Source organism: Eurosta solidaginis, chromosome 5 (genome assembly GCF_040869045.1).
Source record: "Eurosta solidaginis isolate ZX-2024a chromosome 5, ASM4086904v1, whole genome shotgun sequence".
Taxonomy (NCBI): Eukaryota; Metazoa; Arthropoda; class Insecta; order Diptera; family Tephritidae; genus Eurosta; species Eurosta solidaginis.
In genome coordinates this window covers 252102989-252130722 of record NC_090323.1, presented here as the reverse complement: position 1 = coordinate 252130722, position 27734 = coordinate 252102989, and the positions used below count along the sequence as shown (strand labels likewise).

General features: G+C 32.1%; 1 protein-coding gene across 6 annotated transcripts in view; it reads left to right on the top strand.

Moving 5' to 3' along the window:
• The window catches only part of fwd (phosphatidylinositol 4-kinase beta fwd), a 351706-nt gene that overhangs the window by 113344 nt on the left and 210628 nt on the right, over window positions 1-27734 (top strand). The window contains exon 2 of one of the 6 annotated variants that reach the window (XM_067789775.1): window positions 1100-1250. The exons of the other annotated variants lie outside the window; for them this stretch is intronic. The gene's annotated coding sequence lies outside the window, so the exon portion shown is untranslated. The remainder of the gene's footprint in view (window positions 1-1099; window positions 1251-27734) is intronic. 6 annotated transcript variants of the gene reach the window in all.

Genomic DNA, 27734 nt, shown 5'->3' with positions numbered 1-27734 from the left:
ACCAAAATATTGTGAATTTCATCCCCAAGAAGTGTTGAAAATAGAATTTAAATTGTAATAGCAATAAAAAAAATTGTATGTTGTTTCGGCCGGTTCTTGAACCCAGAACGTTCGGTGTGAAAGATGGATAACGCTCTAAAATTCGCACTCATTCCGCAGTCACAAAATCTCGAAAGGTTATACTCATCGTATGATAAACTCCTAATGAAATTCAACTCAGCGGCATCAGAGATGAGCAACATACTCGAAGTTTTCGTCAGATGACATATTGTATTTTGGTGCTCTCTAAGCAATTTGTACCAAGAGATGACGAATGGTAGAAGATCTACGCTCCCCGCAAAACTGAGTCTCTATTAATTTTTGCTAAGCATCCGAATTATTTTCTAAAGTGGTTTTTCAAATTTCGATCAACAAATTTTTAACATTTTTCCATAATTTTCGTTAAATAATAAATTAAAGCGATATGGCTCCGAATTGCGAATTGGATCAGTTGTTTTATTGTTTTATTTGTTTGTGTTGATTTAAAAAAAATTGAAAACGTTTTCGAAAATTAAATATGTGTTTGAAAATATTAAGAAAAATTTTGAAATTCGTGTGGAATATTAAAAACTGTTTGCGAACAATTTTTTTTGCATATCATTAATCATCAAAATTAATTTTACTACAAAACTGCTTACTCAAAAAGTTATTAAAAATTTGTTATATAAATTTCGAAGTTCTTATGAAGATTTTCGAAAGCTTCTCCAATTTGCGAAAACCAACTGGTTTGAATATCTTTCGTTATTTTTTATAAATTTATTTTTTTAAATTAGCAAAAATAAATCAAAGCATAAAAATAACTCATAAAATGTGTTAATAAATTTATCTGCTATTTTCATGATCACAGCTGTATCTCGGTATAATGCATTCGTAAAGTTGAGTTTTATCTTTACTGAAGATTTGTCTTTTTCTAGTATTACCCTAATAAATAACAAAAGCGCACTTGAATTTCCAATTATATTTAATTTTTACAATAATCTTACAATTTATTATTACAATATATTTTACTCGTTCATACAACAATATCTCATCACAGTTTTTCTCTTCTCTCTATTTCCAGGTTTGTATGTACTAATATTACATTGCTACAACTTCATCTACGTGAGGGTTTTTCCACTTGTCTGATTCTTCAACAACGACAAATCACTATTGTGTTGGTTGTTGTTGTTGTAGCAGTGCAACAACAACTACTGTCTTGGTCATTCGTGCAGGTAAGCCGCAATTTGAATGGATTCTCGTAGCCAAGTAACTGATAACTTTAATACAAATACTTAAGATACACTTCCAAATATATATTCTAAATACAAAATTGCACTCTTTGCCAGCAGCAATAACAATCAAAAATGTACTTATTTATAAACAACTGTCTCCATACATTTTGTGGATTTCATGTATTGTAATTCTTTATAGTGGTTTTATAAAACGAAAATATGCACGTTAGAATGCCATATTATGTTTGGATGGTAAGAAAATAATAACAGAAAGAACAATGCTCCTACCCACCACTTCTCTGCTTTGCGGACAGTTGAAAGTATCCTCCTCACAATTTCAATCCAAACTAAGCACACAGCCAAACCAAAAAAACCTATAACATTGAAAACAAATATGGAATTTGTGCAGTCACTAGCGGCTCTCCAAACAACAATTTGAGTTTTACAAACTTTTCAAGTGCAACTGCACCGGCAAGAGCAACAGCTGCAGGCTGTCTACGTTGCAGCATACGAGCGTTAACGAGATGTTGCTTGCCATGAAATGCAACACTCATTGCAATACTACCCACACACAGACATACCTTACACATACACTTCCTTGTACAATATGCCTATACCACAATGCCAAGAAGTTCAACAACTGCAATAATAAGATCAACAAATACATACTTACATATTTTATGTATGAAAAAATTTAAAATGTGTTGTAAATATAAAACTGCACAATAACAAAGTCGCCATGAACTCTTTCAACTTTTGATCTTCAACTATTTTTTTGCAAACTTTAACAGCTGCGCTCATTGTTGTTGTAGGGCTGTAGCAATGATGTGTAATATGAAAGTTTGATGTTCTTTATTTGTATTTCGTTCATATACAAAGTGTCTAGAAAAATTCAATATTCGTCAATACAATTTTTTGTTTTGCAAAGAACATTGGCAGCAGGCCATGCTAAATTTCTTCACTCTATATGAGGTACATAAAGTATCAGGATTCTTCGACATCAAGACTGAAATAAGTTGAATTTAAATTTCTAACTTGAAATCAAATTTGTCGACTATTCCTTTTCCTCTAGTATTGCTGCAAACCGCTTACATGAGCACTTCATGTATTGATTTAGACGCCGAAAAGACAACACCTTCCTCCTTTTGTATTACTAGGACTAGTTCAGAGCTGAAAAAACTGGAATTACGTATGAGCCGCTCAGAGTAAAAACGAATGAAGTCGGACTTTATCGATATCGAACTAAAAATTAAATAAAAAATAAAAAAAAATAAAATAATAAAAAAATTAAAAAAAAATTAAAAAAAAATAAGACACGAAAAGAAAAAATAAATCAAACAGAAAACAAATTAAAAAAAGTAAAATAAAAAAAAAAATAAAATAAATAAAAAGAATACAAATTAAAAATTAAGTTTAAATTAAAAGGAATAAAAATAAACAAAAAAAGGGGAAAAATAAAAAATAATAAAAAATAAATTTAAAAAATATACAAAAGTATAAAATAAACTTAAATGAAATTATGTGAAACATTTATTCAAAACTTTAACATACCGTTTGATAATATATATATTGTGACGAATATTAGTGACACTAAGTGATTCTCACATCACTAATCTGATACTAAGTAAATAAAGCCACAACAACAATAAAGCAAGCTGCCATATTTGTATGCACGTAAACAAATTAATAATCATGTACACACATATATACACGCATCAGAGAGATACAGACGCATGTCATCATCAGCTACTACTTCGCTCACATATACACACGCATATGGTTACACACTACAAATACATGCGCGTATGGCTGTTGACCAGGTAGATGATTCTAGACGAAGAAGCGTCTAGACATTTGGGCAGAGAGTATAAAAGCAGCAGAAGCTGAGTAATCTGCAGTCAGTTTGATTTACGCAAGCTATTGGTTGTGAAGTATCAGTGTTATTGTGAAGTACTTTAATAAAGGCCATTTTGCATTATTGAATAGTGGATTTATTTATTCAACAGTTTAGTGATTCGAACGTTAGAAGAAGGTGTGAAATAAGCGTAGTTTAACTAAATTCGTTACAATATTCTAGTCAAATTTCAAAAATCATCTCTAAAATTTAAATTTAACAACAAAAAAATTCACTCGTAATTTTTTTTTTAATTAATTGATAAGTTCGCAATTGTTCCTAGGAAATTGTAAAGTAATAAGCAGTTATCGCGATGCATTTATGATTTATATATTTGTGAAAAACATTAAGTCAAATGTTCATTTAGGAATAAGTCAAGAATTATCGTAGGAAAACCTCGATGTATCCATATGGAAATAAGCCAATGTTCTTTATCGGTAAATCTCCAAAATTTAATTAAACCGCTTAAACCTATGTAAGAGCTATCGAACAAAGTCGATATTTTAATTTGACTACTATTTTTCCCATATTCTCATTTGAATGTTTAACTGTAATCGAAAAGATATCGGTGATGTGTTCGATATTTCGATTACTTTTATGGCCGATTTTAGATGCTTACTTCAGAAGTTTCTAATTTAGTACAGAAAAGTTTCTAAAATTGCTTAAGCAGATGAGAATTATTAAGCTCCTAAAATTTTTTTTCAAACTTTGCGAGTCCGCTAGACTTAAGTAAAAGTTATCGAAAAAGTATAAACAAACTACGGAAAAATATCGATAAGCCGTAAAAATCGAGGACTTCTGGGAGTGTTCGAACCGCCAAATAATAACAGCAGTATTGCTAGGGTGTTGCTTAATTGATGGAGTGTTGCAGATACTCTAGCTGATAGTGTGCTGCATTAGCCTAGTCGAAAACTGTATGTTACGTTTTATTTGCTAATGGTGATGAATAAATTGTCAGCATTTCATTCAACGAGCGGCGCTCAAACTTTGGCGATGAACGTGATGCTCTGTCATAAAAAGTACCACTGCTGCAAGAACTATAGCTCGAGCACACCCTTTATTTCACAATTTTTTACATATACCTGCTTAAATCTTACAACTATTATCAAAAAGGTATCGATAATATCTTATGACTGATTTTCAACGCTTACTTCATTACCTTCTCTAAAAGTTGCACCTGATGTTTTTCCTTCATATCTTTTTGAGGAATACCAAGAACTTGCCAACAGATTTTGTCGTTATTAAATTTTTTCTAGTTTTGTACTTTATCTTATTCATATTTCCTCATTTTTTTTTATCAATATTTTATGTCACTTCAAGTATTCAACCCACACACAGTGTACTAACGCTGCTAAATTGAGTGTTCGTTGAATGTAAAGGATTATCGGGATCATATTTTGCATACAAAAAGCGTGTAAAAAAGTGCTTAAAATTTCTAGGGCGTGGACGATACAACATTCCTGCATTCCTTTCATGAATAACCAATGTAATAACGAACAGCCTACGCAATAATGCTGAGTGCACCTCAAGCCACACTAAAAGCATTCATAGAAATGTGCGGTACTCAAGTATAAGAAATTGCAGAAATTTACAAAAGCTCGTTAGTTTCTAGATAATTTTGTTTTTTATTTGGGACATTCCAATTTATTCAACGTTATCATCTTGGCAGTTGAGTAAAAAGACTAATCAATTTTGTAGTATATTTTTGCATAACTGTATCTCCTTGTAAAATGCTAATTGGAAATAAGTACAGCAAAAAAGCCAGAAGGACAACGTTTACTTCTTCGCCTTATTTTTTTTCTAATTTTTTCACATTAATATTAATTTTACACTAAATTTCTCTACACTCAACTTCTTAGTAGCAAAATTTTCCAAGGACATTTTAACACAAATTTCCACTTACTAATGAATAAAATTTGTGGTCGAATGACCCTTTTTATGGCTCAACCGAATTGCTGCTGAAAGCACTTGTTTTTGTTTAAAATATTGTACTTACTTTATATAATTTGTTAACAAAAACCTGATAGCTTTTACTTCCATTTAACTGCTACATATTTTAAGGCCATCTTTTTCCCAATCTCTTACATTTCCTTCGCTACGAATTCGGTTCATCCCATTTGTAATATACTTATTTACTTACTTGATTCGCTCAATCTTCTTAAATATTCATGATTATCGCATTACTTCACGCCAATGGTGGGCGTTGTCTACTATACTTACCGTTATCATCCTTTTGTGAATACATATCGTATAAATGTATGTATTAAGCCTTATCTCACCTCTATTTAAAGTTTTACTGCAAATTTAACATCATTTTTTTTTTTTGCTAATTAAATTTTACTGCAAGTTGAAAGTTACTTTGCAAAGTAATGTGTTCTGATTGTTGCGCGGAAAAGGTTTGAACTTTGAAAATGTGTTGCAGTTAAGTGAACAGTGCTTTAATCTTAAAAGTTTTCGTGATTATTTATAGAAATACTGGATTTGATTATTAAGTTTACCAACAAATGTTCGCTGTGAATTTTTTTAATTTTGTATGTCGATGATTTAAAAAATTTTCTCGCAGAGTACCCTTTTATCGGCCTAACATTTTAGGAGACTATCTATTATACCTTTGGCTCACGTGTGAAAAAATCAAGGCCAGTGAAAGTTGAGGATAACAGGCGGCTTAGCCCAGTACCGAGCAGCTATCACATTAATCCAACGCAGAGAATCGTCTAAGCTAAACCCAGCTTGTGAGGAGCATGTTACAGGAAAGGAGAATAATTTACCACTTCCTCATAGAAGTAGGTACCATTTAGGCGCGAAAAGGAGCGATCCGACGCCAGCGACAGCTGTAAAGTAGCAGAAAACTGGGCCGGGCAACTAGTCCAATCCCCGGGAGCTGGAGACATGACTATAACCTTTAACCTGACCAAATTCGAAAAAACAAGCAAAACAAAAAAAAAACAGTAAAAGAGAGTAAAATAGAATATATATGGTAAGACAAAAAAGCAAAAATTTTAATTTAAAAAAATGTGTATAAAATAATAAAAAAATGGAAATAAGAAGAGCAATTAGAGGAAACAAAAATAAATAACAACACTAAACAAAATTTTTTTATTGAACAATATTCTCAATAGAATTTGTGCGATGAAAAAAAGTATATATATAAAAAGGGGTCAGAAGTTCATGTAAAGAATAGCCCAATCATCTTAAAATTTTATTGCTGCATATCTTGCATTAATTCATATGCAAATACAAACAAACTAATCGGCAAAAAACAACAAGAACAGCATAATTATTTGAAAGCTCCATTGATCTGTGCGCATTTGAATCTGCTATCAATGCAATCAACTACGAAAGCACCCATCTATTGCTATATTGGCAATTTCATGTACTAAAAAAAACAACATCCGATTGAGGAAATAAGAGTATTATGAGATTTAGAAATTGAGTACCATCCGAGGCGTGGCACACTGGTTGAATGATGTTTGCTATACAGTTATTTCAACAATATGCAATGGTATGCATATGAAATGGAATGTGACCAGTAAATAAAATACATCTAAGGATTAAGAGTTCATAACTTCATGCAAGCAATAAAAAAATATGCAAGCAAAATGTTTATTTAAAATGCGGTAAATTGAATTTGCTACTTAGCTTTGATTCACATTTACATACTTAAGATTTAAAAGAATAACAGCGTATGAAAGCGTTTCGTAGAGAGCACTAGTCACTTCGGGACTATTTTGGAATTTTTACCGGAACCATTTCGGTATCACTTTGAGACTTTTCTGAGTTCGTATACCTGGATGTCCAGATACTTGGCTTTGAAGCTCAATAATACCGCAACGACATTTGTATGAAATTCAGCACGCTAATAGTCTGAAAGAATAATAAACATTTTTTAATGAGACACGTCAAGTTTTATTTTAGCTTCATATCGTTGTCTCATGTAGGGAATCGTGTTGGGATCACTTCTTAACAGTTTCGGGTTCATTAAGGAACTGTTTTGCGATCATAACGGGTTTTCGAGACTATTACACCATCATTTGGCGATCGTTTTGGGATAGTTTCCTTATTGTTTTTGAAATAAATTCGCGAGTCTGTTGGGACTCGTTTCAAATACTTTTGGTATAGTTTTGGGATTAATTCTGGGACAAATTGAAGTAATTTATATAACTAATTTAGGCATAACTTTAGGATTATTTAGATACCATCTGTAGATTTTGGAAAGTCATGGATCAATTACGTTCCTTTCAGTACTGTTATACTTCAGGGAACATCTTTATATTATTTAGGAATCGGAACTCCTTTGGGACCATTTAGGTATTCGTTTTGCATCAATTGGAACTATTACGGGATTGCTTCAGGATTATTTTTTCAACTATTAAGCATTCGTTTCGGGGTTAGTTCCGAACTATTTTGCGATCATCTGGGGACTATTTCGCAGTAATTTCGAATTGTATTCGATATTATTTCGGGATCATTTCGTAATTAATTCGGAACTATTTCCAGATCGTTTCGGGATTGTTTCCGGAATAGTACGAAACTTATTTGAACTTGTTTTCGATATTGTTCCGGGACTATTTGCAGATAATTTCGAAAACGAACGAAATGTCCTTCGAAATTATTTCAAACAAAATAAGCAGAGAATGATCAGTAAGTAATCTCATTATTGGGCTGAGGCGATCTAGAGAACAATACTAAAATTTTCCCGATATGGTCCCGAAAATAATCACGGAACAGTGCCACAGTGATCTTTAAACTTTCCCGATCTGATCCTGAAATTTGTACAAAAAAGTCAGATGGCGAAACCTTATTGATCGCGAGAAAAAACATCCCAAAATGATTCCGACATGATTCGATAGGCATACGACCTAAACAAGAAATAAACCCTGAACGGATATTGATTTTTATTTCTGACTTGTGCAATAAAAGACAAAAGCTAAGAATTATTTTTTGGGTTTTATTCAGAGTGAATATTTAATTATTATTTAAGTAGTTGAGGTATTGTAAGAGTAGAAGAAATGAAAATGATAGGAGTGGAGAGGAGCAAAAAACTGAAAGAGAAAAGCAAAAGAAAATTGTGAGAAGCGGGGGGAAAAAATTTGGCTGACATTTTTTTTAATTAGTTAAACTCAATAGTTAGAAACCCTCGACCTTTAGATCCAGCTTTTCTTCTTTATGGCTTTTCTTTCTTTTCCCACTCTTAAAGTTGAAGAAAGCTAGCGAACAAAATCAAGCAGCTAATTCGCAAATGACTCTCTCTTCTGCACTTGATAACTTGCAATATTTGTGGTATGCAGCAAGAAGTTCGTCTAGGCCATTGGATAAATTCAAGGTAAGAAAAATGTTAATTGTGGCACTTGCACAGAATTAAAAAAAATTAAAAACGAAAACCAGACACCAGACACCAGATAAGTTAATATAAATCAATTGCAAATAAGCACATTTAACTCGTCTGACAGGAAGCTCGCACATTTTCACACAATCAACGGCGATGCTTATGACAATGCGGCAAACCGCGACGGACTACCGAATGATAAATCAGCACATTTGTCTACACATCAAGTTGGGTCGATAGCAAAATTCATGTTCATGAATAAAACAGCCGACAAAAGAATGATGTGTTAAAAATTTAACAACTCATATGTGGCTCTTGTCTATTTTATAAATATATGTACTGTATATAATGATTGTGATGTTGCATGCATCATGGATGGTGGTAAAAAGATGCGAATGGCCACACCAAATGGTCATTGTATTACATTTTCTCAAACAATAAAACACGTCTGACCACATATACTGGGCAGATAGCCCTTCAGCGGCGCAATATAGGCTTAAGTAGCTGTATGGCCTTTTTGTATTTTTGTTTTTTTTTGTGTTTGTCTGCTACACCAATTATTTTACTGCGACTATTGGGTCCTATTTTTTCTTTTTTTGTGAATTTCAGTTGTTGCATGCGGCCATCGTAGTAAATTTTGAAAATATAAATTCTCAACTTTATGTTGGCTTTCTATGCGGTTTTTGCGGCTCAAATATTTTTTTGTTTTGTTTGCAACGTTTCTGTTGTTTCTCTCTTGTTGCTTCTTTGCGGCGCTTGTGTGGTTTCATTTCAGCAGTTTGCCACCTTTTGCCTTTATTGCTGGTACACTTGCCGCATTCAGCCAAAACTTCATTCACTATTAATGCTTGTGCGCTTGTCTTATTTTAATTAAAGCAAACATTTGGTGAAATTTATAGTTTTTATGCTGTTTTTACTTGTTTTTGTTATTTTTTGTTGCTGTTTTCATTTTCTATAATTGTGTTTAGCTTTTTACTATAACTGGGGTGCTCAGCCGTGCATGGAACAACATATTGTTGCATATTGCAACAACAATAAAAATAGAAACTCAGTAGATATACAGGCGCGACAATAAAAACAGGGGTCCTAAAATTTGAAAGCAGCTCCGGTTAATTAGCACCAAAATTAAAATTGAGTTGCTTGATAATTGTGATTACTTATTCTTTACTAAGAATTTTCCATTAAATAATCGTATAAAATAAATCAAACAAAAAAAAATTTAAAACAAATAAGGGATAAAAAAAAAATAAAATAATATAAAATAAAAAATAGAAAAAAATATCTAAAAAAAATTTTAAAAATAAATAAAAAAAATTAAAAAAAAGTAAAAAATAAAACTTTAAATTAAAAAAAGGGGTTTGAATTAAAACTTAATAACAAAGAAATAATAGTACAAGACAAAAAAAAAATTCAAAAAAAAATTTAAGATAAAAAAATACTCATACGAATAAAATAATAAAAAGTTATAATAGTCACCAGCTACGCAAGAAGAAGATTGATTAAAACAAGTAAGGAAGGCTAAGTTCGGGTGTAACCGAATATTATATACTCAGCTGCCAAATTACAGCTTGAAAAACTTTTAAATTGCCTTCTTTTAAAAGTGGGCGGTGCCACGCCCATTGTCCAAAATTTTACTAATTTCATAAGGTCAACCTACCTACCAAGTTTCATCGCTTTATCCGTCTTTGGTAATGAATTATCGCACTTTTTCCGTTTTTTCGAAATTTTCGATATCGAAAAAGTGGGCGTGGTTGTAGTCCGATTTCGTTCATTTTAAATAGCGATCTGAGATGAGTGCCCAGGAACTTAGATACCAAATTTCATTAAGATACAAGGCTAAATGAATTTCTTTTTTCGATATATAGATTTGATATATAGAGGTCTATATCTATGTCGATTAGTTTATGCCGTTAAGGGGTACCGTTGTGCGAACAAAATCAATATATTCTGTGAGCTCTGCTCAGCTGAGTATAAAAAATAATAAAATTATATAATACAAAACAACGATGGTAAAAAGTAATAATAAAAGCAGCGAAAAAATAAAAATAAAAAAATATTAACAAGTTAAAAAAAAAGAACTTAAAAACTTTACAAGCGATGCTTAATATCAAAAAAAAAAAAATTGTAGAAAAAAATTGTTCACCGATTTCGCTGAAATTGCGAAATAAGTTTGTCTCCTCGTAAAAGGATTTTTTGCTGTGTTCTTTATTAATTTAACCAACATTTTTGCAATATAGTGTCATGCTAATGAAAGTGTAGTGCAATCAAAATTTAGTGCACTACCCCCAACTATGCCAATTACAAATAAAAAATGACATATTTTTATTAAAAAACAATAAAAAAGGATAATTTAAAAAAATATAAGTAAAAAAATACATAAGAAAAAAAAATAATAAAATTATACAGTAAAAAAAGAAAATAATAATAAAAGCGCGGAAAATAATAGAAGCAGCGAAAAAAACAAAATAAAAATGTTATAACAAATTAAAAAATAAAAATAAAAAAGTTATAACAAATTAAAAAAAAAATAGAAAAAAAGAACTTAAAAAATGTATTAAAAAAAGTTTATAAGCGAAATTAATCATTAAAAAAGAAAAAAATTATAAAAATCAGAAAAAAAGAAAATGTATATGAAAAAATTCGCTTAAATTGGGAAATAATTTCGTTTTTTGCTTTGTGCTTTGTTCTTTGTTATTTTCTTTAATGCCGGGCAAAACAATTTTTTTCGGACTAAAAATATAAGTATTTTTTGTTTTTTTTTTGGAGTTTTCAATTTAATAAATTTGTTTTATTTTTTGAACAGCTTGTTAAGAATTTTTTCCGATTAATTTTTTTTATATAAAAACTATCTACTACGAACTTTAAGCCTATTCTCATAATGACTATCTGTTATAATAGGTGTATTTTTTTTTTCAAGCGAGCTCGAAGAAAACGCTTCAACTAGCTAAACAGTTTCATTATGCCAAAACCATACAGATGGTGGAGGTTTATCAGCTAATTGTTACTTTTTTTCGCTGCTATTACATTTCTACTTCTAGCGCAGTATGTTTTTGACACTCAACCAGAGAATTACAAAAACAAAATACATGAAATGCGTGTGTTTGTTTGTATGTTTGTCACCCTGCCGCCACGCTGTTTGTTATTTTTGTTTATCTACACATTCGTATGTTCATTTCATTCGCTCGTTCGCAATAATGCCCTATTTTTGAATATGCAACACTATACAACACTATCAATCAGGTCGACAATTACCTAAGCGGTTTCAACTGAAAGCGCTTAGCCAACTCAACTCGATTACTTTTTATTGTTGCTTTCCATGCAATTCGGTAAGCTAGCTAGTGTTCTAATTGTACTAGTTAGCAACGAAATACAGCTAATATTTAAAACTTTCAAATTAATACGATTTTTGTTTTTTAGTTTTAATGTAACTTTTATATTTTATTCTTGGCTTGTTAATTGAGCTAAATTTTAAACCAAAATGCGCATGTTTCCATTTCAGTGTGCGTTGCTGTATGTCTTTTTGTGCAGCCACATTTGTTGCAACACCGAAACACCATACAACTTTAACATTATTGTTGCGGTAGAGCTGACAGTATTAACAAATATCAACTCTTCAGCCAAAACAAAATAAAAAATTACCCTTGCCGAAGTTTATTCACACGCGCATTGTGCTTGTTTTACTCTAAGCCTTGCATGGATGTACTTTTTTTATTCCGCTTTTTTATATTTCTTTCGTTTTTAGTTTCGTTTATAACACATGTTGTGGCTGCAACGTCACAAAGTCAAGTGCAATTTATTTTGGCTGCTGGCTTTTCACACCAAAACATTGGAAAAACATGAAGCCAAATTGCATAGAGGTAGCATAAAATCCCTCCAGCCATCCACGCAACCATCCAGCCATCAATCCATCCATCCATCCTATTTCATTCACTCACACTCCCGTCCACTGGTCATAGCAGTTGAGCTTCTTTCTTGTGCAGTCATACATAATAACTCGTACGAGTACATCCGTCCAAGCATTGCTTTCAATTATGATTTCCCCCAGCTTCTTTTGTTTTCTTGCCGTCATTGTTATTTCCCTTTTGGTTGTGGTTTCACACATTTTGTTTTAAGTTTAGTCACCGAAACTGGAAGGCTCTGCACTTTGTAACAAGAACATGTTTTAACGTGTGTTGTTGTAGATATTAACGGCTATACGAGTCCACGGAGATACTGCCGAGTGACAATACTTGAATGGATGTGCATGCATACATACACATACGATAAATAGTCGATTTCATAGACTTTATGCAGCCGCAAACTTAGCATCACCCATCTCCATCGGGTGGGCACGAAAAAGGAAATGGGGGCATATAGCAACAGCGCTATCACAGCCTATCTTCAAACAAAATAGGTGCAATAGCAATACCGCTATAAGGGCAATAGTGGCCAAAACTTTAACCAATCTAAGGCAGCAAAACTTCAACTAGTGGGCATTCAAGAAGAAAACATGAAAAAATTAGAAGAGGAATATGAGAAAAGAAATGAGGGAAGAAGATTAGAAAATGGAATAACAAGAAAAGAAAATGAAGGAAATAGTCGAGGAAGAAGAGAAAGAAGAAGAAAAATAAAAATAAGAATAAGAAAAGTATGGGAAAGAGAAAGAAGAGACAAAAGTGAAAGAGGAATAAAATGTAGAGAAAGAAAAGTAAGGGAAGGAAAAATAAGAGAATTAAGGTGACATAGAAATAAGAGATAAGAAAATTGAGGAAGTAGAAGATAAAATAGGAGAAAAAAAACAGACAAACTAGAAAAAAGGGCGGAAAAGAAAAAAAGAGAAAGACGAAGAAGTGAAATTATATAAAGTAAAAAAGGAGAAAAAAAGAAAAAGAAAAAAATAAGAAGAAAAAAGGAAAGGAAGAAGAATAAGAGAAAGAAGAAGAAAAAAGGAAAGGAAGAAGAAAAAGAGAGAGAAGAAGAAAAGAAGGAAAGGAAGAATAAAAAGAGAAAGAAGAAGAAATAAGAGAAAGAAGAAAAAAGATAAAAAAGAAGAGGATAGAGAAAGAAGAAGAAGTAGAGAAAGAAGAAGAAGTAGAGAAAGATGAAAAAGTAGAGACAGAGAAGATGAAGTAGAGAAAAAAGGAAAGAAAAGCAAGATGATGAAAAATGAGAAGATGTGAAGAGTATTAGAAGGAAGAAACGAAAGAAGAGAAAAAGGAAAAAAGATAAGTTGGTTATAACATCAAGTTCTAGTAAGTTTTCTGTCGCTTGTTTGCTTACACCTAGCTTATTATTATTACTCTTTCAGTTTCATGATGCCCAACATGATTGATTTCCAACATTTGTTTATGCAACAAAGCAGGCCACAACGAAAAGCTCACTGCAAACAAATAGCACCATACAATAACAAAAATTTCATATAGAGATGCAATGAAAAAGAGCGGCAAATGGAAAATTTAACGGTCCGCAACCACAGCTATTAAGTTCTTATGTACATACATGTGAATGGATGTGCGTGCGATTCTTATGCTTACTTATGCAAATATGTATGTATGTATGCTCAATAATCAATTTGTGTTGCACCTCATATCTATGAAAATTTGACAAAACAACCTTTCTCGAATAAAGATAAAAGAGATACTTTGGCTTCTTAACAGAAATTCTTTACAGGTGGCTTATTTTTATTAATTCATGATCCTAGCGCTAAATGGCTGTTATAAAAGGATGGGAATCACAATGATAAGATCCAGTTAGCTTTGCAGTCATAGGCAATTTATCGCTATTATCTTAACTTGATATAAGTTGTTTTTTCAAATTGCCACAGATGCATATATAGTGGATAATATGCTAATGTAGCCAAAACGCCAATAGCGTCCGTTTTCACAGTTCTGCTTTAACGCGCTTTGTACGTATTTATATTCAAAAGCAGACACCTGCGCACACTTATGAACATTCAACATCACATTAGAATTGAAAATTGAATTGTGCGTTAAGTGTGCCCCGCTTCTCAACTGTCGCAGTCGCTGCGCAATGTACCGTGTTAAATGAAGTAATTTTTCGTGATCAGCACGTGATTTGATTGCTCATTTGATTTCAAGTTCTGACCATCTGTCGCAAATGCAATTTATGTGTTTTTTTTTTTTCGTCTATACATCTCTTATTTTTTTTTACCATAATGTATAGAGTCGCCTTTGGCGTTCATCATCATCAATAAATAAGTATCTTGTGTGCAGTCATTTATCGTTGTCTTGTCTGCTGATATGATTTTGGTTTTCTTGATGGCTTGCCTTTTTTGTGTAACCAAGTGTGTTGGTAATTTTCTCTTCATGCTTGATATTCTTACATTTTCGATTTATGTCATACATTTATCATTTTTCCAAACACAGTTTGGCTGCTGCGGTGTCTAGTTTAATCCCACGTCTTAAGAATGCTAGTAGAAGGTATTTTTGATTATTCATCTTACAGACAGAAATTACTTTATTAGTTAGCTCTAAGATGTATGTAATATATATGTAGATGTATTATAAAGTTTATAAGTAACACCCTAGGAAAAGTTATACGTATGCACCAGATTTGAAGCAAATCGTCCATTAAATGAGATTTTTTTTAACAGGTCAGTCAACAAGTCAACTTCCCGGAATCGCGTGATAAAAAATATGACCGTACCCTCCATTGGCTAAAAATATTTATTTTTATAATTAGTAGGAAGGGTGTATGTTCTGAAATAAGAAAAATCGGACAGTAATTATCTACGAAAATTCCGACTACAGCGCCGCCTAGCGACCCTTTTATATTTACGTGACTTATAAAGGCGCACCGAAAAATAGCAGTGCCAATTTCTTTCTCGAATTTTGCAACGGAGTATTTCTCCTACGAATATAATTTCTCCGACTCCGAACGGCATATGCAAGACAGGTGAATTATCACTGAGAAGATTTTCGAGGCAGACATACACTAGGAGGGTTTACCAAATCACTGACAAGAGGCGACTAGAAAACTATTTTCTATTGAAAAAACTTGTGATAGGCGGAGCACGCTACCACCATACCACGGCGGCCGGCCAATCAATTTTAGTCTAACAAATAACAATTTATAGGTCTGTGAATTTGAAATGTTTTTTTGTTTTTTTTTTTTGTTCCAATCTGGCGCACATTCAGAACATTTTTAAAATAAAGAACGAAGTTGAAAATAACAAACAAAAAAAAAAAAAAAACGGTCATTTATAAGAATACCTTTATATTAACAGACCAAAAGAATCAAATAATTGTTTTTAACAGCGAGGTTGTCGTGTTAGATCTTATTATCAATTAGGATTCAAGATTTTGGTACATTTACAGCTGCAACTCCTATCAAAATCCGTTAAGCGAGTTCCTTTTTTAGATTACGTAATTTGAAAAAAAAAAACAAGTAAGGAAGGCTAAGTTCGGGTGTAACCGAACATTACATACTCAGCTGAGAGCTTTGGAGACAAAATAAGGGAAAATCACCATTTAGCAAAATGAATCTAGGGTAACCCAGGAAATTGTTTGTATGACATGTGTATCAAATGAAAGGTGTTAATGATTATTTAAAACGTAGTGGGCCTTATTTCTATAGGTGGACGCCTTTTCGAGATATCGGGTGGACCAGGGGTGACTCTAGAACGTGTTTGTACGATATGTGTATCAAATTAAAAGTATTAATGAGGGTTTTAAAAGGGAGTAGCCCTTAGTTGTATATGTGAAGGCGTTTTCGAGATATCGACCAAAATGTGGACCAGGGTGACCCAGAACATCTTCTGTCGGGTACCGCTAATTTATTTATATATGTCATACCACGAACAGTATTCCTGCCAAGATTCCAAGGGCTTTTGATTTTGCCCTGCAGAACTTTTTCATTTTCTTCTACTTAATATGGTAGGTGTCACACCCATTTTACAAAGTTTTTTCCAAAGTTATATTTTGCGTCAATAAACCAGTCCAATCACCATGTTTCATCTCTTTTTTCATATTTGGTACAGAATTATGGCATTTTTTTCATTTTTCGTAATTTTCGATATCGGAAAAGTGGGCGTGGTCATAGTCGGATTTCTGCCATATTTTATACCAAGATAAAGTAACTTCAGATAAGTACGTGAACTAAGTTTAGTAAAGATATATCGATTTTTGCTCAAGTTATCGTGTTAAGGGCCGAGCGGAAGGACAGACGGTCGACTGTGTATAAAAACTGGGCGTGGCTTTAACCGATTTCGCCCATTTTCACAGAAAACAGTTATCGTCATATAATCTATATCCCTACCAAATTTCACAAGGATTGGTAAATTTTTGTTCGACTTATGGCATTAAAAGTATTCTAGACGAATTAAATGAAAAAGGGCGGAGTTACGCCCATTTTGAAATTTTCTTTTATCTTTGTATTTTGTTGCACCATATCATTACTGGAGTTGAATGTTGACATAATTTACTTATATACTGTAAAGATTTGAATTGTTTTGTTAAAATTTGGCTTAAAAAAAATTTTTTTTTTTAAAGTGGGCGTGTTCGTCATCCGATTTCGCTAATTTTTATTTAGCACACATATAGTAATAGGAGTAACGTGCAGCTTGCAAAACTTTTAAATTACCTTCTTTTGTCCAAAATTTTTCTAATTTTTGTCCAAAATTTTTCTAATTTTCTATTTTGCGTCCTAAGGTCAACGCACCTACCAAGTTTCAACGCTTTATCCGTCTTTGGTAATGAATTATCGCACTTTTTCGGTTTTTCGAAATTTTCGATATCGAAAGTGGGCGTGGTTGTAGTCCGATTTCGTTCATTTTAAATACCGATCTGAGATGAGCGCCCAGGAACCTACATACCAAATTTCATCAAGATACCTCAAAATTTACTCAAGTTATCGTGTTTACAGACGTGTTACAGACGGACATGGCTAAATGAATTTATTTTTTCACCCAGATCATTTTGATATATAGAAGTCTATATCTATCTCGATTAGTTTATGCCGTTACGGATTACCGTTATGCGAACAAAGTTAACATACTCTGTGAGCTCTGCTCAGCTGAGTATAAAAAAAAAACATTAAACTTGAACCTAAAACTATGCAAACCAATCTCAATGCGTTTCCAACAAAAAATCGAAAATTAAAGAAAATTTAACGTAAGTTTCGATTTCTTATATAGGTTTCTGATTTTTTTTAATATGCACTTTTTTAGCCCAATCTGTTGAAATTCGCACTGATTTTTGACAATTTTTTTCCCGGAGGGTGCCTTAAATTTTTTTCTATTTAAAAAATAAAGCTATTCGCCCTTTGTAAGGAAGAAAACCGCCCTTCGAAAAAAAATTTTCAAAAATGAGCGATCTTTAAGTTGTACTTAGTTAGACTGTTTATTGACTGGTCTTCAAAACAGCATGCTCAAAAAAGTTCAAAAAACTCTAAGAACTTTGAAATTTTCTTGGACTTTCGAATTTAAACTTTAATTAAAGTTTGATAAAAAATAACGACTGCTACTTTTCTGTGCGCTGCTGTATATAAATGTTGTCTCCTAAATATTTTGGTTTATTTTTTTTTTCTCTTAATTATCCAAACAAAATCACTCAATAAAAATTCAATAAATGAATGAATAACATTGAATAACCAAATCGGCGTGATTGTCAAGGTTCTGTGCTGAAAAGGTACAGAAATAAAGGCCAACAAAAGCAATGCCTTAATTCAATTTGCGCTTAATTGAAAAGAAAAATATTTACAGTTTTAAAGAAAAAAATTGTAAATAAATAACTGAAAAGTGTGGAAAAATTCCGCCCATTTATATACATCGCAAAAGCGCTACACAAAAAGTGGAATGTTGGCCAGCTAAAATATCACAAGTCATTACAAGCTACTTTACTTTAATCAATGTTTGGCGAGAAATTAGAGAAAATGAAAAAATGCTTTTGTAAGTTAAACTGACAGTCGTTATGTTGTACAAGGAAAACCTCAATGTTGGCGTTTGTGTAAAATTTTGCTTGTATTGTAGTCAGTTGATATCTTAAGTTAATCTATAGTGACGATAAGACGACTTAAGACTTATTAAATAAAAACAAATAAACAACAACAAAGAACAAAAATAAATATTAACTTTCATGGTCACACTGACCACCAACAAAATTAATTGGATTTCGCCAGCTGTTATGTGTTCATTATATCCGTTGTAATACAATTAATAATGACGCTGAAGACGACGACGATGGAGGTGCCGTGTCGTATTCGCGATTACCCAAAGCTTAAAAGTGGCCAACTTTGTGTGTGCTCAAGTGTCGTGTGCGGGTGGCGTAACGTGTTGACGTTCTTGGTGTTTGGACATTTCCGTTGTCGGTACAACTTAATCTGGACCATTTAATCTGACTCCATCAAAGCGTTGGAAATCTAAAAAAGCTGAATCGTGGACGGCATACTGATTGCACAAACAAAAAAGAAAAAGAAAAAAAAAAAAATAATGAATATGTGCAATTAAATATTTATTTATGTAAATATATGTACCTACATGTACACATTAGAAATTTCCAAGCAAGAAGTTCTTAGCTATATAAATACCAGCATATCAAATGGCTACAGAAGACTTTACTCAAGTCGGACAATTCTCCCTTATAAAATATATTATTTTTATTTTAGCCTGGGCAAAGTCCTTTAAAGCAGTGATAGCCATGCATAATTTAGGCTCTCAACGACGACTATCTATTCGGACTATTTCGGTTGACTGTGCTGTGGCGCATACTTAAGGTAAACGGTACAACCATCGACCGACAATCATTCAACGCAGGTCGGCTAATTTTTCTCAGCTGTTCTATTTTACAAATTCTGGAACTATTAAAAACTGATCAGAAGTAATTTATCGTAAATTTTTTGTTCATTTTTAACTTTTATTTATATTAATTATTATACCCAGCTGTACTTGTACACAGGGTATTATATCTTTGATTGGATAACGGTTGGTTGTACAGGTATAAAGGAATCGAGGTAGATATAGACTTATATATCAAAATCATCAGTATCGAAAAAAAAATTTGATTGAGCCATGTCCGTCCGTCCGCGTGTCCGTTAACACGATAACTTGAGTAAATATTGAGATATCTTCACCAAATTCGAAATCGGATGATAACCACGCCCACTTTTATATATATAACATTTTGGAAAACACAAAAAACTGATTATTTAGTAAATAATACACCTAGAATGTTGAAATTTGACATGTGGACTGATATTGAGACTCTTGATAAAAATTTGAAAAAAAAAAAAAATTGTAAATGGGCGTGGCACCGCCCACTTGTGATAAAATCAATTTTATAAATATTATTAATCATAAATCAAAAATGGTTAAACCTATCGTAACAAAATTCGGCAGAGAGGTTGCCTTTGCTATAAGGAATGCTTTGAAGAAAAATTAACGAAATCGGTTAAGGACCACGCCCACTTTTATATAAAATATTTTTAAAAGGGTCGTGGACGAATAAAATAAGCTATATCTTTGCAAAAAAGCTGTATATCAGTGGTATTTCATTTCCCAAGTGGTTTTATAACAATAAATAGGAAAAATTTCAAATTGTAAAAAATGGGCGGAGCGGTCCCCTTTTATGACTAAGTAGTTTTCTATGCTTTGGGAGCCATAACTCGAAGAAAAATTAGTTCAGAATAGAATCATACGTACATATATGTGTTATTGAGCAGCCTTGTAATACTATTAAGCACACAAAACAAACAACAACAGCATTTCAAGTGTATACCCAGCTGTAATGTTCGGTTTCACCCCAACTTAGACTTCCTTACTTTTTTTTTGTTCCTTTCAGTACTAGAGGTGATAAAAACTACTCAGAAGAATTTATTTTGTTTGAAAACTTTCTATGAATTTATTTTATCTTTTGATGATTTTTTTTTTTTCTACTTGGAAAAATGTTAATGTTTAGCGTAATTTAGTAGGACTTTTTTCATTCTAGGAAACCTAGAGCTATAAAAAAACCTATCCTTTCAAAAAGTACTCCGAAAAATTTTTTTGTGATTTTTTTGTTTTTACATTTAAAAACATATGAACATTTGGTGTTGTCACATAATTTTTTTCCGTCTTCTAAATCTTAAATTTTTGGACATTTGCAACATTTTTCCACAACTTCACAAAATTTTTCCACAGTTCTCTTAAATTTTAACAAATTTTTGACTTTTGGAAAAATTATAATTGGTTTTTTTCTTTTTAGGAACTCCAGAGCTATTAAAAAACTTCTCAGAAGAATATTTACAGATTTTTTTCATTCTTTCAGGTACGCTAAATTTAAATTTAAAAAAATTTTTCTATGGAGAAACTGCTCTGAAAAAAACTCTTCTTTGATTTCCTTTTTGACATTAGGAAACATTTGGATATTTGGCGTAGTTTTACAGTATTTTTTCCTTCTTTTCACGAACTTTAAAACTATTGCTAAGCTATTCCGAAGAATTTTTTTGTTTTTAAACGTTTTTGACTTTTGGAAAAGTTTTTTCACCTTTTCAGGAACTGTGCAAAGCTACTTAGAGCAACGTTTCTAAATATTTAATATTTTTCGAATTTATGAACTCAAGAACTTTTAGGTATCTGCACAGAGCAACTTGTTTTTAATTTCTAGAATTTTTTGATAAAAATATGAAGGCAATTCGCAAGAGGTCCTATTCAATTAAACTGTTAAGATTTGAATGGTTTGTATGGTTTCCAATGGAAAATTTGATTAAAACATAGCACATACGGCGAATATATGACTTTTTGTGAGTTGCGTAATCGTGTTTTTTTACTGGAATTTTAAAGTTTTTTTATTTTGTTTCAATTTTACTCTTTTTTTTGAATACACATTTTTTTTTTTAAGTTTTTTTTAATATTTTTTTTATCTTTTAAAAAGTGTGAATACATCGACTGATGAGTGGAGTATTCCCCTATATCAGGGCCCATATCGTGTCATCGCAATAGCTCTGAAATGGTGAACCGTTTGAATTGCATATGTTTACTAGTGACCATACATACTCATTAGATTCATGCTTGATTACAATTTTTATAAATTGTTTGAGAGATTCATATAAATAATTTGAGTCAAATTGGTTTTTCATACGTGATCGTACAACATGAAAAATTTTTGAGATAGGACATTCTTCAATCGAATTCTGAGATAGGGTGTTCTTCAAACAAATCCTGAGGCAGAGTGATATTGCCCTCAGCCTTTGAGTTGGTGTAATTTGGCAGAATTGTATACTTCTTTTCAGAAACTCTTCAAATGTTGAACTCCATGCAGAACAAATTTTTTATAATTTTTTTTTATTTTTAACTAAAATGAGTACAAATTGAATAAATCACTCTTGTTTTGTGAAGTGGTAGTTCAAAAAAAAAATTGTATTCAAATTTTGGAAAATTTATTCACAGAACCAGAATTCGTCTCCTGTCGCCAGCATTCACGATATAAACATGCATAGGTAGACATTTTGGAATAGCCGGTAATTTAGTGTGGTTTACCTTGAGCAAAAAGTTATAATTAATATTTATTTTATCGCTAAGCAAATTTCTTTTTGTCGATGTGTCCGTTACTCACCGCAAGTCAGCTGAACTTTTTTTGTTATTGGCATTTCTCATTATCGCATGTCAAAATAAATAAAATTTCTGCGAAATCGAAACTGAAGTTAAAAGTAAACAAGTATGCATTTATTTTTTTATAATAATTCATATAAGTAATATGGATAAATTATTAATGTACATATTTAAATTGCTTGCACCTGTTTTTACTCCGTTCGATTAAGCATAAACAACGAATAAACTTCTGGCTCATTTGTAGGTGCGTGTGTAAAGGCAAATGAGTTAGCGATTGAAAAGAACTTTCTTACAATAAATTGGTTTTTGTTTCGATTATTATTTATGAAAATGATAACTGATTGATTGTAAGTTAAGTGTGATTCTCAATGTGAAATTGTAAGAAGAAATTCCCAAAACTATAAATTTTTTGAAAAGGTAAGAAAGCAATTTCCAGCCTATCGGAAACCTTCCTTTGTAAAACAACGACGAAACGGAAAGTTCAGAAAATTTGTTATTTTTTGTCTTGAAATATCGACAGAAAAGGTTCTTTTTCTAAAATATACAGTCTCCCTGATGAAGTTAGGAAATATTCATCGAAACGCGTAAGAGGAAACGAAAAACTTTGTGTTTTGCTTTTATTTGCTCCAATAGCCACAACAATCAAAAATTGACCCAAATTTGATATAGAAAAAATAATCTTCTTAAAAGTTATTAATCTTTTCTCCAAATATGGTACTTTGCTCTTTAAAAAAGAAGAAAGGTAATACATTTGATCTAGTTTTTTATATTCTATTTTTTACCGCCATAGCAATAATGCTTTTAGACACATATAAAAACACTTACAGGGTATAAACGTTTCTGACATTATTGACGTGTTTTCGCAATAAAAATTTGTAAAATTTCTAAATTGCACACATACATATGTACATATATTTAATTGTTTTTACTCAAACAAAAACCAGTTTGAATATTTCATTTTGTTTATCTTTTTTTTTGTTCCTTTTGTCTGGAAATTTGTTCTTAAATATCAAATTGCTTAAAACTTCAAAACATAAATCATGGTCGACCACAAGAGAGAACGGTTATACCATGTAGGTGTTTTTATCATGTGTATATGTATAAGTGGCTCTTTAATCAACATTTTTTTTCTTATCAGCATTTCTGAATATTCGAATCTAAAACATTCATTCCCACGATGCTAAAAATTCCAATATGTAAATTGATATCAAAAAGTTATGCCTATCATTTACAACTAAAATTTTGAAGTACTGAATTATAGTAGCATGGAAAAAATTGTAGTCAAGATTTGACTCTCCAATTTATGCCTGAGGGTATGTGATACAAAATGAAATTTGACACTTCCTGCTGCCGAATAACATATGTGAGCATAATAAGTGCGTCCACATGTGAAAAAAGTGAGTGTAACTGAATTTTCAGCTGAAAAAATGCGTTCCGAAATACTTATAGATTTTTTCTTATCGCACTGAACTTAAATATATATTATGTATTTTTTGATGAAGCAATTTCATTTAAACCTTACACAAACCCAATGAAAACGTGTTAGTCGCACCGCTGTCTGTTGGAGCTTTAATATATGTAGTAACTGAATTTCTGAAACAGCAATTTTTAGCAAATTTCATTAATGATATTCTTACATATTTAAAAAACAGAATTATGCGCCCTTCATATTGTAAAAATTCGAAAAAAAAAAAAAATATTGTCAAAAATCAATGCGTTATTTGTTGCACTAATATTGATTGGGCTAAAAAACTGCATACTCAAACATTTTTTGAGAACTTCAAATAAAAGTTTCTCTTCAAATTTTGCATAGTTTCAATTAAAAAATTCATAGAAAGTATGGACGAAATTTGATTAAAGCTGCATTTGCTATTTTTCTGTTCGCTGCTGCATATCTTTTCTAGATGTCCTTTAAAACCGATTGTTCAGATGAACGGATTTTCGCGGTAGCTCCTTTATGTAGAAAGTTAGAACAATAAGTCTTCGTAAGGAATAACCAGTAAATTGTTTCTGTAAGATGTGTTGGAAATACTGGCTATGTTTTTACCGTATACCGTCAGCTAAGTGGAATCACTGACGTTTCAAAAACGCTATATCTCAACAAATTTTTAAAAAGTTCTATATTCGATTTTCTTTGAAGAACGCCTTACTTCAGACTGTTAAAATGCTCTGTATCAGAATTAAAAAACGCAAAGGGATTTAGGTCGAGCTTCTCTTCCGAATTGCGTCGTGCTCTTTATGATTTTTTGTACAAATTTGCGGGACGGGACCTACATGTTTTACTCCGACTCCGAACGGCATCTGCAAGGCAGATGAGTTTTCACTAGGAAGCTTTTTATGACAGAAATACACTCGGGAAAACTTTTTTTATAATTGAAAAAAAAAAAAAATTTGCTTCTTAACGCATTATCTCAACATAAATTCAAATAACTTTGAGCTGAGACAAAGCGTTTTTTAAAAAAGTTCTGAGATAGGATTTTCTTGTAACAAATTCTCGGATAGAGCGTTTTCAAACTGACAGTCGAGATACGGTGGCATTCAAGTCAGGTTTCGATATGCTACTTTTACCATATTACTAAGACGCGTACATTATCAAATTAAATTTTAATTTCAATATTTTGAACAGTTTCTAATATAATATATTTTTCTCTTTCAGGTAAATATTGCGCTGTGTGTTATGAACAATTCCTAGTTTTGGAGTAAAAAAGTGAGTTTTTTAAGAGAATATACTTACTTGAAAGAATTAGCGAATATGCTAGCAAGTTTATGTCCTATTTGAATAAAAACTTAAACTAAAAATAAAACCAGATATAGCAACAAATTTTAATATAAGTATCCAAATCCTGCGGCCACCGTGGTGTGATAGTAGCGTGCTCCGCCTACGACACCGAATGCCCTGGGGACACCGGGCAAAGGAACATCAAAATTTTAGAAATAGGGTTTTTCAATTAGAAGAACATTTTTCTAAGCGGGCTCGCCCCTCGGCAGTGTTTGGCAAGCACTCCGGGTGTATTTCTGCCATGAGCAGCTCTCAGTGAAAACTCATCTGCTTCGCAGATGCCTTTCGGAGTCGGCATAAAACAAGTAGGTCCCATCCCGTCAATTTGTAGGAAAAATTAAAAAAAAGGAGCACGACGCAAATTGGAAGAGAAGCTCGGCCTAAAATCTCTTCGGAGGTTATCGCGCCTTACATTTATTTATTTATCCAAAGCCTTCAGCTTATCAGCAAGCGCTCATAGTTCACATTTAATAAATTATTTTTTATTAAGGTATTTAAATAATAATTTAAATGCGAAAAAAAGTATTAAAATCGTGCTGATATCTTAATCATAGTGCTGGAATCATTTGTAGTTTGGCTAACAATTTACTTCATTTTAAATACTCACTCGTGTATGAAAAACTATTATTACCTTTGGAATGTCTACACCCATTTAAATGTTAGTTACAACAGAAGTATTTCCATAAAACTTATTTAACTTAAAAAGCTTAAAAAGTACAATGTGCCCGTAATATTTTGTAAACGAGTTGCAAAAAAAAAAACGCTCGGTCTAATACTGATTTCAGTAAACAACCAGACCTGCTTGAATGACGAAGCTGGATGTGAAAAAAAGACATAGAAAACTGTCAAGACTGCTAAGATTGTTCTGGTTCTGATTTTGTTTTCAGAATATTTTCCGAATATTTTCGAGATCAGATTTTAATTGAAATGCTCGTTTCGAATGCAACTAAACTCATACTCAAAATGAAAAAATAAACGCTTGAGAAAAGGAGAACTTTAGGTAGGCCACAAATGCTAAACAATGCTGATAGTCTAATTGAGAATTAGTACCTGTGATTTTGTCACAGCGACTGAAAGATCATATTAGATCAGAGTGATGGTATCGAAAATATCACCATGACTAACCGTCCCAGTGACAGCATCTGTGTCTTGTGCGCAGCCCCTTCCCAAAAAAATCAATTACGGACCGAATAACAGCCCTTTTAATTAGCACATTTACCTGTGATAATATGAACTAATAGCCATTTGTGCAGCGATAGATGTAGCATTAAACTGACACTGCTATATTTATCAATAGCTAGCCGCTTTCTGCGACATCTAGCAATACAAATCACGTATACGTTGATAATTGTTGTAGTAACGAAAGTTGTTTTGCTATTCTACCAATGTTGAGTCACATTTATGAGAAAAATCGCTGCGACTGAGAAATTAGTCGCATTCACACATCACGTTATTCTTCAAAAATAGCAGATCTATTCAATCTAGTATATTTTCAAAACTTTGAGAATTAGTTTTCTGTGTTAAAACTTTTCTAAGACGTTTATGACCTAGCGTTAGAAACTTAGTCATACACAATACTGAGTATCATAGACTACTTTGTGAAATTTAGGTGAAGAGTTAGGAATGTGCGGAAACTCTTAACATCGATCAATAGAAGAGAGGGGGAGGCCAAAGTTTGTTTAAGAGCAAGTCAAAAGACTCCACTATTCCAACCCGACGTTACTGATAACTATTAGAGAGGTTGAGGAAGAAAAACTGAAATCGGGTAAGGCAGTTAGCAATCGGCATGCGTGAAAAATCCCATTGATAATATCCAAATAATCGGCTGTATAAGATATGAAATATATAGTGAACAGATGTACATACATAACGAAGCGATTTTTAAGACATATAGAATAAAAAGTAGGTAGGTACTTTGTGTGAGGATGCAAAGTTTCACGTTTTTTGTGGTATGCATGAAATAGCTATGACAATGAATCACTTATCTTAGCAATATATAACGTAAACGTAAGTATTTGATGAAATCTGAAGCTTCTAGCCGTTAAAAAGGGGGCAAAAATTACAGTTTATATGGGATACAAACCATATATACGACCGGTCTCTATGATTTTTTCAGACAGCAATGAGTGCTCTATACGTAAGCAAAGTGAAGATTGCTTTTTCTGAAAAATCGGTTGTATGGGGGATATATGCTATAGTAGTCCGATCCGGTTCCGACAAATGTCTAATCGGATACCTAAATATACCCGCTCACCAAATTTGATCAAGATATCTCAAAAATTTAAGGACTAGTTTGCATACAAGCAGACAGACGGACATGACTAAATCAACTCAGCTCTTCATCCTGATTATTTCGGTATAATTATTGGTGGGTCTATCTATTTTCCTTTAAGGACTTACAATTTTGAGATTCGTGACGAAGCTAATATACCATTTAATTTTCCTGTAAGCTATAAAAACGGAGGAGAGTCTAACGAAAATGGAAGAAGAGTGAGGTTACGAACAAACGTTTGACATGTTTTTTTAATATCAACTTATCGCCGCATAATATCTTTCTAATAGGGTCATTTGTTTTATTGAAATTAATTTTTTAACGTGAACAAAAGCTTTAATGATAGTTGTTTTAATTGCTTTATAGCTTCGAACTCTGCTACTCTGTGAAATTTATTTATGTTTTGTGCGATTTTGACATTGAGCAAGGCCACTTTGTTGTAGATTTGTATCTAGTGAATATTTTTAGTAGATTCTCTAATAGTGGTTGATGAAAATATAAAGATATGTCAATAGATCATAAATCAATAAAACGTAAATTAAATTGCAAAAATATTAGAATCCATAACTTTGCCATTCTAGTGACTTGTTGCTATAATTTCGTGTACACACATAAAAAATATTTTATAAAAAATGTCACGCAACTTCTATGCGTCGTAGCTGAATTTTCTAAATCTCTTTAACTAATAACG